Consider the following 12787-nt stretch of genomic DNA (forward strand, 5'->3'; position numbering starts at 1 on the left):
TGCATAAGAGGATCCATAAAGAACCATAGGGTTTTTCGAGAAAAACCAGGGTACATTATCCCAAAATGTTCCATCTTCCTAGAAAAGTGGATTCATTTCAGAAAAGTTCTAGAAGATGCTAATGGTAAGCAAGAAGATTGTTTACGAAGAAACAACAAAAAAAATTCATATTCTGATACATAAGAGTTATATAGGAATCGAAATAGTCTTTTATTTTCTTTTTGAAAAACTGGATTTCATTGAAGTAATAAAATTATTCCAATTCGAATAGTAGTTGAGAAAGAATCACAATAAATGCAAAGATGGAACATCTTCGATACGGTATTGAAGGAGTTGAACCAGGATTTCCAAATGGATAGGATAGGGTATTTCTATATGTGATAGATAATCCAAATTCAAAAATTTGTCTTCTAAAAAGGGAAATATTGAATGAATAGAGCGTAAATTCTGAAACTTTGGTATTTCTTTTTCTTTCGGAAAAAATAATTCCCGTGGCGAGAATGGGATTTCCACAAAGATCGCAAACCCTTCAGATAGAATATGAGAATAAAACTCAGAATAAAAATAATTTTTGTAATCCAATAATCGATCTTGGTTAGGATGATTAACCGAGGTTATCCAAAAAATTCTGCTGATACATTCGAATAATTAAACGTTTCACAAGTATTGAACTAAATTTCTTGTTATTACAACTAACAACTATTTCCACAGGTTCAGAACGATTTAATCCATAATCGTGGGCAAATGCATAAATATATTTCTGAAAGAGAAGTGGGTAGACAAAGTATTGGTGCCGAGATTTTTGTTTTTCTAAATACCCTTTGATTTTTTCCATTTGTATTTCTACTTGAATCAGAGAGAAGAAGCATTTCTCGGTTTATCGAATGGTGATACATAGTGCAATATGGTCAGAACAGGGTGTTGCATTTTGAATACAAACCCTGGAAAGAAAGGGAGTCTAATCCACATATCTTTTTCTGCTCCTTTTCTACCCAATTCATTTATGTTTGTTCTAATTAAAAGAAAGAACAAAACAAGTTTTTTTACTTTTGCAGGCCAATCGCTCTTTTGACTTTGGAATACAACCTCTTTATCAATATACTGCTTCTTTTTCACGTTCGATCCATAACATCCCTTATTCAATCCATAATCAAGAATAATTAGGATTTCTAAAAAAAGAAAAAATAAAGGGTCCACTCATAGGAAAACCCAACCTTTCCCCGCATCCGGCACTAATCTATTTTTAACGTCTAACTAGAGCGGGGAATCATTCCAATTAGGAAGTTCAGCTCGTTGCTTTTATTTTATCAGAATTGGAGCCAGGCTCTATCCATTTATTCACTAGACCCAGAAAATCGTAATTTTGGATTCCATTCAAAAAAGATTGATTTTATTACGACATGCTATTTTTCCATTCATTACCTTTGAGGATCGGTCGTGGTCTTCTAGACTCTACCAAGAGTCTGGACGAATTTGTTGTTTCATTCAAATGTGTAAAAGATCATAGTCGCACTTAAAAGCCGAGTACTCTATCAATGAGTTAGCAACCCAGATAAAAAAGGATCTTAGATACGATCGAAATCCAAAAATCAATGGAATTACATCGCGCGCTTCTATCAAAACATTGAACTTAGATGGTTCTCTTTATCCTCACTCCATATTCAACTTTTCTGCCTACACTTCGCTCAAATGATAAGGGTGTTCCTCTTGCATGTATTCTTATACAATACAATATTTTTTTTAATAAAAATCGCTAAAAATAAGGAGAATTTTGCCATCGTGATTAGGGTCACTCTTTTTTTAACTTTACTTTAGTGGAATTTAACCGGACTTGATCGTTTTGGCATTTGAGTGTTTTTCATGGTCGATTAAAAAAATCTTTTGATGTCTTGCTAGTTCAATGTTTTGACAGAAGCGCGCGGTGTAATTCCGTTGATTTTTGATTTCAATCGTATCTAAGATCTTTTTTTATCTGGGTTGCTAACTCAATGATAGAGTACTCGGCTTTTAAGCGCGACTATGATCACTAGTAGAGGGCCCGTGCGTTGCCACGGGCTCTTGACAAAGTTTACAAGAGTTACATGTTAAATTTCACATGCATAAACAATATAACACAAACACAATTACTGAACAATTGAAGTCCATTTTGCAATGAAAATTGATAACAAAAAGAAAGACTAACGACATGTCCATGTAACAAACTGAGCGATGTTTCACCTAAACATCTATTACAAATTATCAATATCTAGATGATGCACTTAAGAAATTCTTTAACAATATCAGGAAAGTTGTCTTTAGCTTCATTCCCACGGTGTTTGTCACTCATACATCCAAGCGGCGCCCAATAGACTCTGCAAAATCTAACCATGCAACCAGCTCAGGCTCCCCAAAATTTGGGCCACCCGCGATGGCCAAAATGTTTTAACAGGCCGTACTTGTATAAAGTATAGAAAACAATGATTCAGCTAAGTAATGTAACATATCTGCTTTGACACGCTTAAGAAATTCATGTATAACTTAGATATGTTGTCTTTGGCGTAATTCACATGGTATTTAAGCAAGTGTACAAAGATTGTAACTATCCCACACAAGCAATATATGTCGTTAGCATGAGGCTATTATGTGCAATATGTAAGAATATATATGCATTATAAAATACTCACCGTGCAAAATGGATGAAGCAATTAGGTAGATGAATACACTATCACTAATCATTATCTTTGATGTTATTACAAAGAAATAATACAAGTAATGATTTTCAAGTATTCAACTGTCCTGGCTCGTTGAAATACCAACCAATGATTTATATGTCGAAGTTAATATCTTTAGAATACCAACCAGTGATTTACGTGACCATATAAATGTAGCTTCAAGGGTGCAGGCATAATCTATCACGCGTGAGTCAAATTAGTTACAACCAATAAAAATGAAATGATCATAACCACAGTGAAATTAAGTACCTCGTGGGATGACCTTTAAAAAAATATTACAATGCTTTAGTTTGGGCTTCAGCAGGAAACTGGAATATAGCAAACATACACAGGCTCCCCTATCTGCTATATAGGACAGTTCAAAGATGGATGCTTACAGGACCGACTGGCATAAATAAGCAAATTGATGGCCTACTACCGATAACATGATGATGCTAATTGGCAGTCACGTACTGTACATAGGAGAGCAAAGAAAGGCAAGCCTCGCAACAATCTTGCAAAGCATAGTCGTAGTAGACCGCAGTGAGGGGTGCAAAATGAACATCAGAATGCATAGCATGTGGAAGAGATTTTTTTTCCTTTGTTTGACGACCGCTTGTGTGTTTGCCTTGCAATGCACCGGACGGTTCGGATACGGTGCTGCTGCACAGTATGTTAAAAAAGCTTCTAGAAAAAGAAAAAGCAAACTCACACAGACTCCTGCCACTGCCTCACTCTCTTCCTCTCTCATCTCGCCGAACGCTCTCTCGGCGCCGTCACCCGACAGTTCGATCCCTCCGCCGCCGTACGACCTCTCGCGCCACTGCTAGGCACCGAGCCCACGCGCCGCAGATCCACGATCCTCGGCAGTCAAATTCGACTTGGATGGGCGGAAGAGCTCGCTGTCTGGATCTAGGTGGCACTACCTCCCTTAGAGCTGGTCGTGGGAGAAGCTGTCACGCATCTTGCGGCCTGCCGCTGCCGCAGGTCAGCTGCTCCCGCTGGCCGCATGCCCCACTCCCCGGCCGCCGCGGTCCGCTGTGGCGCTGCTGACTCTCCTGCTCGTCGCGTGGTGGCCTCATCTCCCTGGTCGCCCTTCTCATTTGCATCTAGCCACAGCTCTGCCTCCTTCCTCATGCCGCTCGAGCTGTTCCAGTGAGGCTACAAAGCAGTCTACTACTGGTGAGTTTCCATATTCTGACATGGTAGATTCCTGATTATTGTTTGGTTGTCTATTTCTTCGCCTTTTGTGGTGTTCGTTCAGGTTGTATATAATCTGTGTTCTTCAATTCGGTTGATGTTGAATGGATCTGAATGAATGAATGGGGGAATTACCTAATGAAAATTCAGGCTACATGAGCGTCTATGCATTTTTATTCAGAGTTCAGGCAGCATCAATTACTTAGTAATTGATTCAAACAATTGGTCCACACTCAAAAGCTATCCTCGTGCTTGTTCAGACCTTCAAGCGGTCCAGTGTGTAGTACCAAATCAACTGAGTGATACATGGTGAACTATTAATAAATGTTGTTCGACAAGAAAACTGAAAACAATATACTCCTACATGATATTTGATTTCCGTTGGTTTCATGAATTATTGCTGATAGCTATAACTAGTAATTTCTCTTAGGGTGATAATTATTAATTTTTGGATATACATGAACTAATGAATACAACCTCTAATATAATTGTACTGTTTGATTTGCTTCGTAATTTGTCTCTTAGAGAACAGAAAATAGCAGTAGTGAAGGCCCTAAAGCAACCACCTGTAAAAAAATTAAAAAGAAGGGTAATTGGTACTAAAACAAAAACGTTCCATGTAATGTGAATCTGGAGCTTACGTAGCTTGAGAGTTTAGAACTTTAGAAGTAGAGTGGAGTTTGGAAGTTAACTGAAGTCGAGGGTGGGGTGGAGCTCTCTGAAACACACCCTAAGCCTAAAATGTAGTGATCTACTATATGATTACAATTGCCTCACTCCAGAGTTACACAGTGGTACGTAGATACCAGAGGCATCTCATACCTAGCTTTTCTAGTATATAAAAGCATATCAGTACCCTTTTCACATTAAAACTGGAGCACTGAGATCTTACGTTATTTGAAACTGGCTATCAGGCTTCAGGGCCTCACATATTCTCACGGCGCTTTCTGAAGTGTAACTCTATAAGTTACTAAGTTGAAATCTGTTCTGTCAGCACTATTTTATCATGTATGATATTTTTTCTTTCTTTCCAAGAAATTGTCTCTTTCCTTGTTTTGGAACTGATATTTTATATGGTTGCTTGACAGTATGGGGCAGAGCTATTTACTGGTCTGATTTCTCCTGGGTATACTCTGCTTTCGGGTGTCTGATTTGATGACAAGAATATTGTGTCGACGGTCAACCTGGACTGTAAATTGGAACCGGAAGCAATAGCTCTCCAGGCACGCAATGCAGAGTATAACCCCAAGGTAAAATCATTATCCTAATGCATTCTTCAGGATGTTTGCTTTTTCTCTTATTGGGCTTGTGATGCTATAGTTCCAAAAAACATCCAAATTTTATCACTTTGCTAGCATCCTTTGTGAATCCTGCTATGTAGACGGTGGATAGCCTGGTAAAAGAGTAGAGACTTTGTACATGGGTTCTTTTGTGTACCCTTCTGAATTTGTGCTCATTCGCTGAGAAAATAGAGAAAAATAGCTTACCAAATAGTTTTGATCCAATGGTGAGTTGAGACTCTCTACCTGACCACCTTTTCGGCTTTAGCATGAGGTAAGGTTATTCAAACATGTAAACGGTCAACTAATAAGCTGAAGGTACGTGGACAAAAAAAAGCATACAAGACTACTGATTAGTCCTTGCATACTGGTATGTTGTACACTCTAGGGGACCCCCTAAAGGGACATATTTGGAATGTAAGTTTTAGAAAATAAAAAGGAGGCAATTATTATTGGTTAACCCTACACCTACCTATGGAACGAATGTGCTGTATTATATGTCTCTGTACAAGCATGGTTAGTTCTCAAGTGCACATAAAAATTCTGACTTGGATGAAAACATGCAGCTAAGAAAAAGAAAAGGAACAAGTTATGACTTAGGAACAACAGATTGCAGAAAAGACCAATGCATTCTCAAATTATTTGCTCCTTCTGAGCTAAAAACTCCCTGCGGAGCAAATGGTCGAGCTGGCCGTAGGAAGGAACACACTAAAACATGTCAAGAAAAGTGCATTGGTAAAAACAAAACAAAAAGAAAATATAGGAACAACCAGGACGGGGTTAATGGTTTGGGAGCTGAGAGAGTTGATGGGAGGGACAACCGGAGAAGCAAACCTAGCAGAAATTCGCATCTGCTTTTCCAAGATGATGTGCTGCTCGGTGGATGATCATCATCATGCATCCAATGTAAAGGTCCTCGATCCTTATATGCATTCAATTTCTGCAAGTTCAAAAGGTAGTTCTATATAATCACTAAACAGAGGCACTAACGTGATACTGAATTTATAGAATAAGTGCAGACCCTTTGTTGAGTCCTCTGCAATCTCAATACTCTGGATCCAACTAAATGTTCTTGTCTTGCCCTGCAAATATATACATGATTCAGTCTATTTTCAGAAATTAGGATTTCTATTTTCTATGCGATCCACATAGAACATGAGGAATCACCTAAGCTTAGATGTTGTATCAGACCCAGAACATTCACTAATGCAGTTAAATATCTGTACAAATATAAAGAACATGAACTTACAACTTCATGGTTCAGTATATGGACAAAAAGACCCATGTCTAGAGATCTAGAGAGAGAGGAACTAAAGGCAAACCATGAACCACGTCCAGCTCCTTGCTCTTGCTACGATTCGTGTTCGACCCACTCCTTGCGTGCACCAACGACCTCATCCATGAGACAAGGGGGGAAAGAGAGGGGGAGGATGATAGAGACAAACCTGAACCGCCTCAACCTTCTTGCTCCTGCTGCTCTGACCAGCAAGTCTCCCTCCACGGCCGACCCCGCCCACATTCGCCACTGCACCAACTCCGCTGCTTTCCCCGTCAAGGCAGAGCTCCTGTGCGCGTCTTGTTCGGAGGGGCTCTCCGAGGCCTCGAGGTCCTCATCAAGATCTCATCCTCCGAGTACTTCACCCCATACTTTTCGCCTACTGTTCTGTACACCTGAATTAACATTCAGAACACAAGCCATATTAATCAAACCACCATATGCATACCCAATTAACAGAGGAAAGGGAGATTTTTATCAGTAATTCGTTATGCATGGAGAAACAAATCCACACAACCCAGAAATGAACAGCAGAAACAAATCTGCCCAGGTTCTCACAACCCGAATCTACGAACATACACGAACGGAACGGGCTACGGGAGCACGGATCAGGTCGATCCACACGCCACGCATTGTCTCAGCGTGTGCACCGCATAGAAAACATGCAAGCCTCCGTCAACCATGGGAACGGCCAGCAGAATCGAGTGGAACAAACAGAGGAACATGAATTGGAGCTGCGGTATATGGGGGAAGGGCGTAGGCCGACCTGGGCCATGGACTCGGTGGGGGCGAGGATGGTGCCGGCGGCGTCGACGAGGATGGCCTTGTGCGTGATGTCGCCGTAGATGGCCCGCCGGTAGTCGTAGTACTCCCACGCGCCCATCGGCTCCCACCTCGCGCCGCCCGCCCCGACGACCGCCTCCGGGGCCTCCGCCACGACCGCCGGCACGCTGGAGCCGGGCCGCCGCCGCCACGGTGGCCGAGCGCAGGGGTGGGTATGCTTCACAGGGGTCGGCAGGTGTGGCGGCGTGGCTGTTTGAGGGACCATCTCAAATAGTGTCAAATATGTATTTCTTAGTCCTGCTGATCTTGGTTAATTTGTAATAGCTAGACCATCATGTTTGAGGGACCATCCCAAGGGTTTGACTCCGAAGAGCGTTGCAACATGCCATGTAGCTTGGAAAACATACTAACAAGGGTTAAAATGCAAACAAAAACGTAGTGTCAGTTTACAAGAGCAAGTACTCGGAGTACTTGAAGTATAATCCAGTTAAAGTGTATTGAAACTAAGAAGAACATGCACATGACATCCACGCACCTGATCAATCTTCATGTCAAGCCAATAATCGGTAAACAAACACAAGGCTGACAGAGAAAATCTGAACCAATGCTCCTGCTCCTCGTCCTTCCCGACACAATATCTACTGCTGGTTCAAGAAGTTACTCCTTTAGAATGAGGACCTTTTTTTTTAAACTGAGTTTTTTCACAAGCAGAAAAAGAAAAAAAATATCATGTAAGATAAGAATAAAATCTACATCTTGGGAAATTAAGTATACATACAACAGAACTATATTTCTGTGACAACAGTAGTAACTTTGTTGGGAGCTTGAATACAAATATTCATGTTGCTTGTTCCTCAGGCAAATAACAGAAAATGGTTAGAAAAGTTAGGATATGTTCTATTTTCATGTGACATTTAAAGGTATGATCATTAAAAATACATTGTTATGACCTAATCCTGTATGTATTAAAGAAAGAAAACAACCCTGCTTAGTCACCAATCCTAGAACCCTATGATGAAAAATTTGACAAATAACTACAGAAACCAACTATTGTTCATGGAATTTACACCTGACATCACTATTTGGTTTTAGAATTATTTCATGAGGGCAAAGGTAGAGAATCTATGAGAATCTTTTGAGCTACTCTCAACCTTGTAAAATAGACTAATCTAATATTCAGGACTGGATCAATTTCTCTACAGAAAAAGATTTAAAACCTCCCCAAATGTAGAATGCTAGGATCTCCCCCATCAACTGCTCCTAAGAGAAGATGCCATTGAGACTCAATACTAATTAAGTAGTTCATACAAATCTAATGCAAACCAAAAACAGATGCATTGCTGACATATACAAGCATGGGGATAATGAATGGCTGGACATAATCCATCCATCGATGACTCATCCCTTGGTCTAATTACCTTCTGACGTTGAAGGGCCTGATGATGCCAGGAGCGCCGGCTCCACGGAGGACGCAGCTACTGACGCACTTGGAGGTGCACCGAGCCGCCTCAGGCGACCCCAGGTGCTTGATCTGCTCCGCTTTTCAGTTGCCTTATGCTGCTTCGGGCTGGGATGGGCGTCCTCCTCTCACCGCCGGACCGACACGCCAGCGCACCAACGCCCGCGTCATCAGTCCTCCATCCCCCTGGGGTCTTGCCGCTTGAGGAAGAGGGTGAGAGGGGCAGGCTTGGGAAGAGAGAGGGGCTCTACCAGATTCGCCGCCGCCGCCACCGCCAACGATGTCTTCGCCCGTCGTCGCCATCCTTCTCCTCCGCCGCCGAGAGTGAGAGAGAAGGTGGGGGCCGGGCGACGCCGGGATCGGGGGAGCAGATGGGGGCGGGCAGCGCCGGGAGCCGGGGAGGAGGTCGGGGGCTGGCGGCACCGAGCGGCGGCGTAGGGATCTAGCGGTGGTGGTGAGGGGACGAAGGGCGGCGGCGGCGAACGAGGGCACAGAGTTGGGCGACTGTTTCTCGCTCGAGGGCAAGAGACCATAAGATTGCTCAATCAGGAATAAAATACAGTTAATACAGTGTCCAACATTTTTTAATAATCAGCCTATAGGGAATAAGTTATTTCCCCCCTATAAGTTATAACTGTCATATATGTATACATTCGATGATTCCCATCTAAGAAGTATGCAATGTGACGAAAAAGAGTAAGATCATCAAGCAATAACTGTCAATTTGTCACCTTACCAATTCAATCATAGTCACTATCACTACAATTAACAACAAAGCACATTTAATCATCCTTAGAGAAGTAGCATAGACCAACCTTTTCAACTGATTCTTATCGCAGGAGGGTCCAAATTCTTGGAGCTAAAACATCGCGGCGTTAAATGGCAGTAACACTATTCTTGGGCTCAAGATGCTACTATGGTTACCCTAGAGGACAAGTAAATAGGATTAAAAAATGTCTAATCATTAATTCATTGGCAGTCAGCTAGTATTTCTGAACTTAAACCCTCCACACTCTCGATGTGAATCACAAATGACTTTGACTTAAAAGAAAATGTTCTGAATAATAGTTACTAACAAAACCTATGAGCCAATGTTTTTACAACACCATTGAAAAGAGTTCAGAGTTTAAGTATGTATGCCACGACACACAGCTGCCACAGAGACGATGCACAGGTGGTCACTATCACAAATCAAAAAATTATAGCAATTTAGTATCACTTGTCTGAACTGTACAAATCTCTGAAAGTATGTATAAACTGAGAACTCCTAGAGTTTACTATTATCAGAAAAGCAGCAGGTACCAGTGGCCTACATCCATTGAAAGGTTACACAGATTGATGTTGATTGAAGAAATATCCAACAACGTTGGACTAATCACCATAATCTAGCGAGCTTCTATCTACTGGGCAATTCAGAAATAATAAAATGAAACAAGAGCAATCGGAAACTACATCGTCCTCCAACACTAATCAGATCGACACAACCCGACCATCAGCATTTGTGTGAATGGACAAAAGTTACGGTAACCCTGTCTGACTTATCTTCAGTTCTTCACATAAGGTTATCTTTAATTAACACAAAGCGCATAGATAAATCAACTAAGTCAGAATTTCTCAATGGACGGAAGTTATAAAATAATGTCTGAAATGAATGCACAAAAGGAGCATCTCCAGAACAAATAGGTGTGTAAAGTACATCAAAAGAAAAACGCTTCGTGTGCATCTACAAGTCAAATAAGAAGGCCTATCAGCTCCTACATACATGAATACAAATAGGTTACATTGGGATTAACTATCAGCAAGTAAAACCAACATCCAAGGGAAAAGTTGAACAAAAGCTCCTTCTACCCTTTAACAAGATCATTCTGTAAATCAGAATTCATTCATTATCTTTCTACCCTGGCTCCAGCAGTTAGTGTTACTCTTGGATGACTGTAGAAGCTAGCTGACTGAAAAACCACACCAGTACAACGTTGTGTGCTCAGTCCACTTTTTGTTTCAGTAATTTACACATTATCGATTTTGTTCAGTTAGCCACTAAATGTCCAGCGGTTATCCAATAAAATGTGTTCACTTTGGGAGTCAGTAGCAGTTAGTGTGTATAAGCTCTGGGAGTTAGCTTGCATCATGTAGAAGTTCGCTCTTGTAAAAAAAAATGGAAAAATAGATCAAAACATAAAACTACGATTGTGAACATCACTTCCTTCGGTCGAAATCGCTCCAGTAAAATTTGCAACTACATAAATTGTTCATTTTGGGCAACATATTATTTTAGAATTACAAGAATTGCGTATATACGTTTGCCATATTGTGCACCCTTGTATGAATTGTTCCACAAAACAAAGTATAAATTGTCATAGGAAACATCATATGCTAAGCCATCTTGGTGCATAACACACAAAAAATATGATTTTATTTGTTGGATGTGACATAACATAGATGGCTCAAATTTCAGGGGCTTCTATCTACTGAATTCAGAGTATAAATTCAGAAACAATAAACTGAAACAAGAGCCATCAGAAGTAGCACCAATTCAGAAACAATAAACTGAAGTAGGGGCTTCTATTTTTATCAACTGATTAGCTTTCAAGGGGATACATACCTCTGGTGTAGCCACCACAGGCGACATAGAACGGCTCAATGGATGGATGTGCTTCTTTCGCCGGCAAACTTGGCGGAGGTAACATTGGAAGTTTCTTCGAAACTCATAATGATTCATCACACAAAAAAAGTAGCATAGCAGCCATGTAGATATCATATATCTCTCTGTTAAGAAGAAATAAGGAATATTACAAAGCTTAAGAGGAAACTCGCCTCTACCACTTTTGGGTTTACACAAGTGTAATCGACTCGCTCACTAAGAACTTACATGGCATTTTTAGTGTAACTATTTTATGAGCTTACAAATAAAAGCACAAAAATGAAAATAGCACATCATATATACACTGTTTGTGTTTGGAAGGATATCAATTAAATAAAAATAGATCTGTTAATGGACTTGTTTGTGTAGTAGCAGAATTTTGTTCAAAATAAAACTGGACTTGTGCTAATGGGAGAGACAGAGAGTAGATGGGGGTTGCTTGACCTATCTTGGTGTAGCAGAGGCGTCATCCGAGGAGGTGCTGCTGGCTAGGGTTCCTCCCTGTTGACCTGCGTGGGAAGGGAAGGAAACGAGATGAGGAAGGGACGGGAAGGGGAGGGGAGGGGAGGGGATGTGGACAAGATAGAACCTTGAGGAGCTGCAGGTCCATGGCGTCCTCCACATCTCCGTGAAGAAGCCCTTGACGGCGGCGACCATGGTGGATGGGGAACTCCCATGGCGTGCTCCATCTGCATCTGCAGCAGAGGACATGAAGAGAATGTGAGGTGTAGGGGTGGTGGATCCCGGCCAAGAAGGAAGGAGGGACGAACCTGGGCCGCCGGAGACGCGCCGGTGAAGCCCTGCCCGAAACCCTAGCCATGGGGGTGGCGTTTCGAGCGGGCGGTAGAGACCGGGAGCGGAGAATCTGGCCGGAGGGTAGGGAGGAGCGGACCGTGGGGAGTTCGGGGGTGTGCTGCGGGGCGCCGGAGCTCGCCGGAAGCTGCCGGCGTGGGTGGTGGTGGCGACGGCGAGGACTTGAGCGAGAGGGAGAGGAGGCGAGCCCGTACTCGTTCAAGACCAATGCCGTTTTTTTCGCTGGTTAATCTTCGACGGTCTGTGGCCTGCGGTTTTTCAGTTTTTTTTTGCGTTCATCTCAGATGATAAGAACGGGAGGTTGCGCGGGTGCGGGACTCCATAGCGGGGTTTTTTTTTGGTTTTCCGCGGTTGGGAGGAAGGTGGGAAGTAGTACGAAGAAGTACCAAAATAGACCGGGTTAGGTGGGACGAAAATAAAACCCGAAACGCGACCTACCAACTGAGACATTAGGAGTAGAGATTTACACATTTGGAGCGATTGTTGTCGTTCTCCCGGAGCCACGCGGCGACGAGCAGGGACGAGGTCTGGAAGCGGAGGTGCTCGCGGAGGAAGGAGTCCTCATCGATGATGCCGCGCCAGGCCTTGCAGACGGACCTGAATCGCAGCAGCGGCTCCACGGGGATCCGTGGCAGGATCTTTCAC

At 42.2% G+C, this 12787-nt stretch overlaps 1 long non-coding RNA gene across 16 annotated transcripts; it reads right to left on the bottom strand.

Moving 5' to 3' along the window:
* Positions 1-5780: 5780 nt before the first annotated feature.
* Positions 5781-12400, bottom strand: LOC123046588 (uncharacterized). 16 transcript variants are annotated; one of them, XR_006422447.1, is made up of 9 exons: positions 12100-12399; positions 11919-12024; positions 11774-11838; positions 8648-11454; positions 7765-7870; positions 7213-7635; positions 6616-6841; positions 6192-6252; positions 5781-6110 (listed from the first exon to the last, which is right to left on the bottom strand). It is a non-coding gene; the product is annotated as an uncharacterized lncRNA (long non-coding RNA). The 16 variants fall into 16 exon arrangements; XR_006422449.1 differs by having other exon boundaries at positions 8648-9613; positions 11291-11454; positions 11774-12024; positions 12100-12396; XR_006422454.1 differs by having other exon boundaries at positions 7765-7920; positions 9504-9613; positions 11291-11454; positions 11774-12024; positions 12100-12392.
* Between the last annotated feature and the right edge of the window lie 387 nt (positions 12401-12787).

Source organism: Triticum aestivum, chromosome 2B (genome assembly GCF_018294505.1).
Source record: "Triticum aestivum cultivar Chinese Spring chromosome 2B, IWGSC CS RefSeq v2.1, whole genome shotgun sequence".
Classification (NCBI taxonomy): domain Eukaryota; kingdom Viridiplantae; phylum Streptophyta; class Magnoliopsida; order Poales; family Poaceae; genus Triticum; species Triticum aestivum.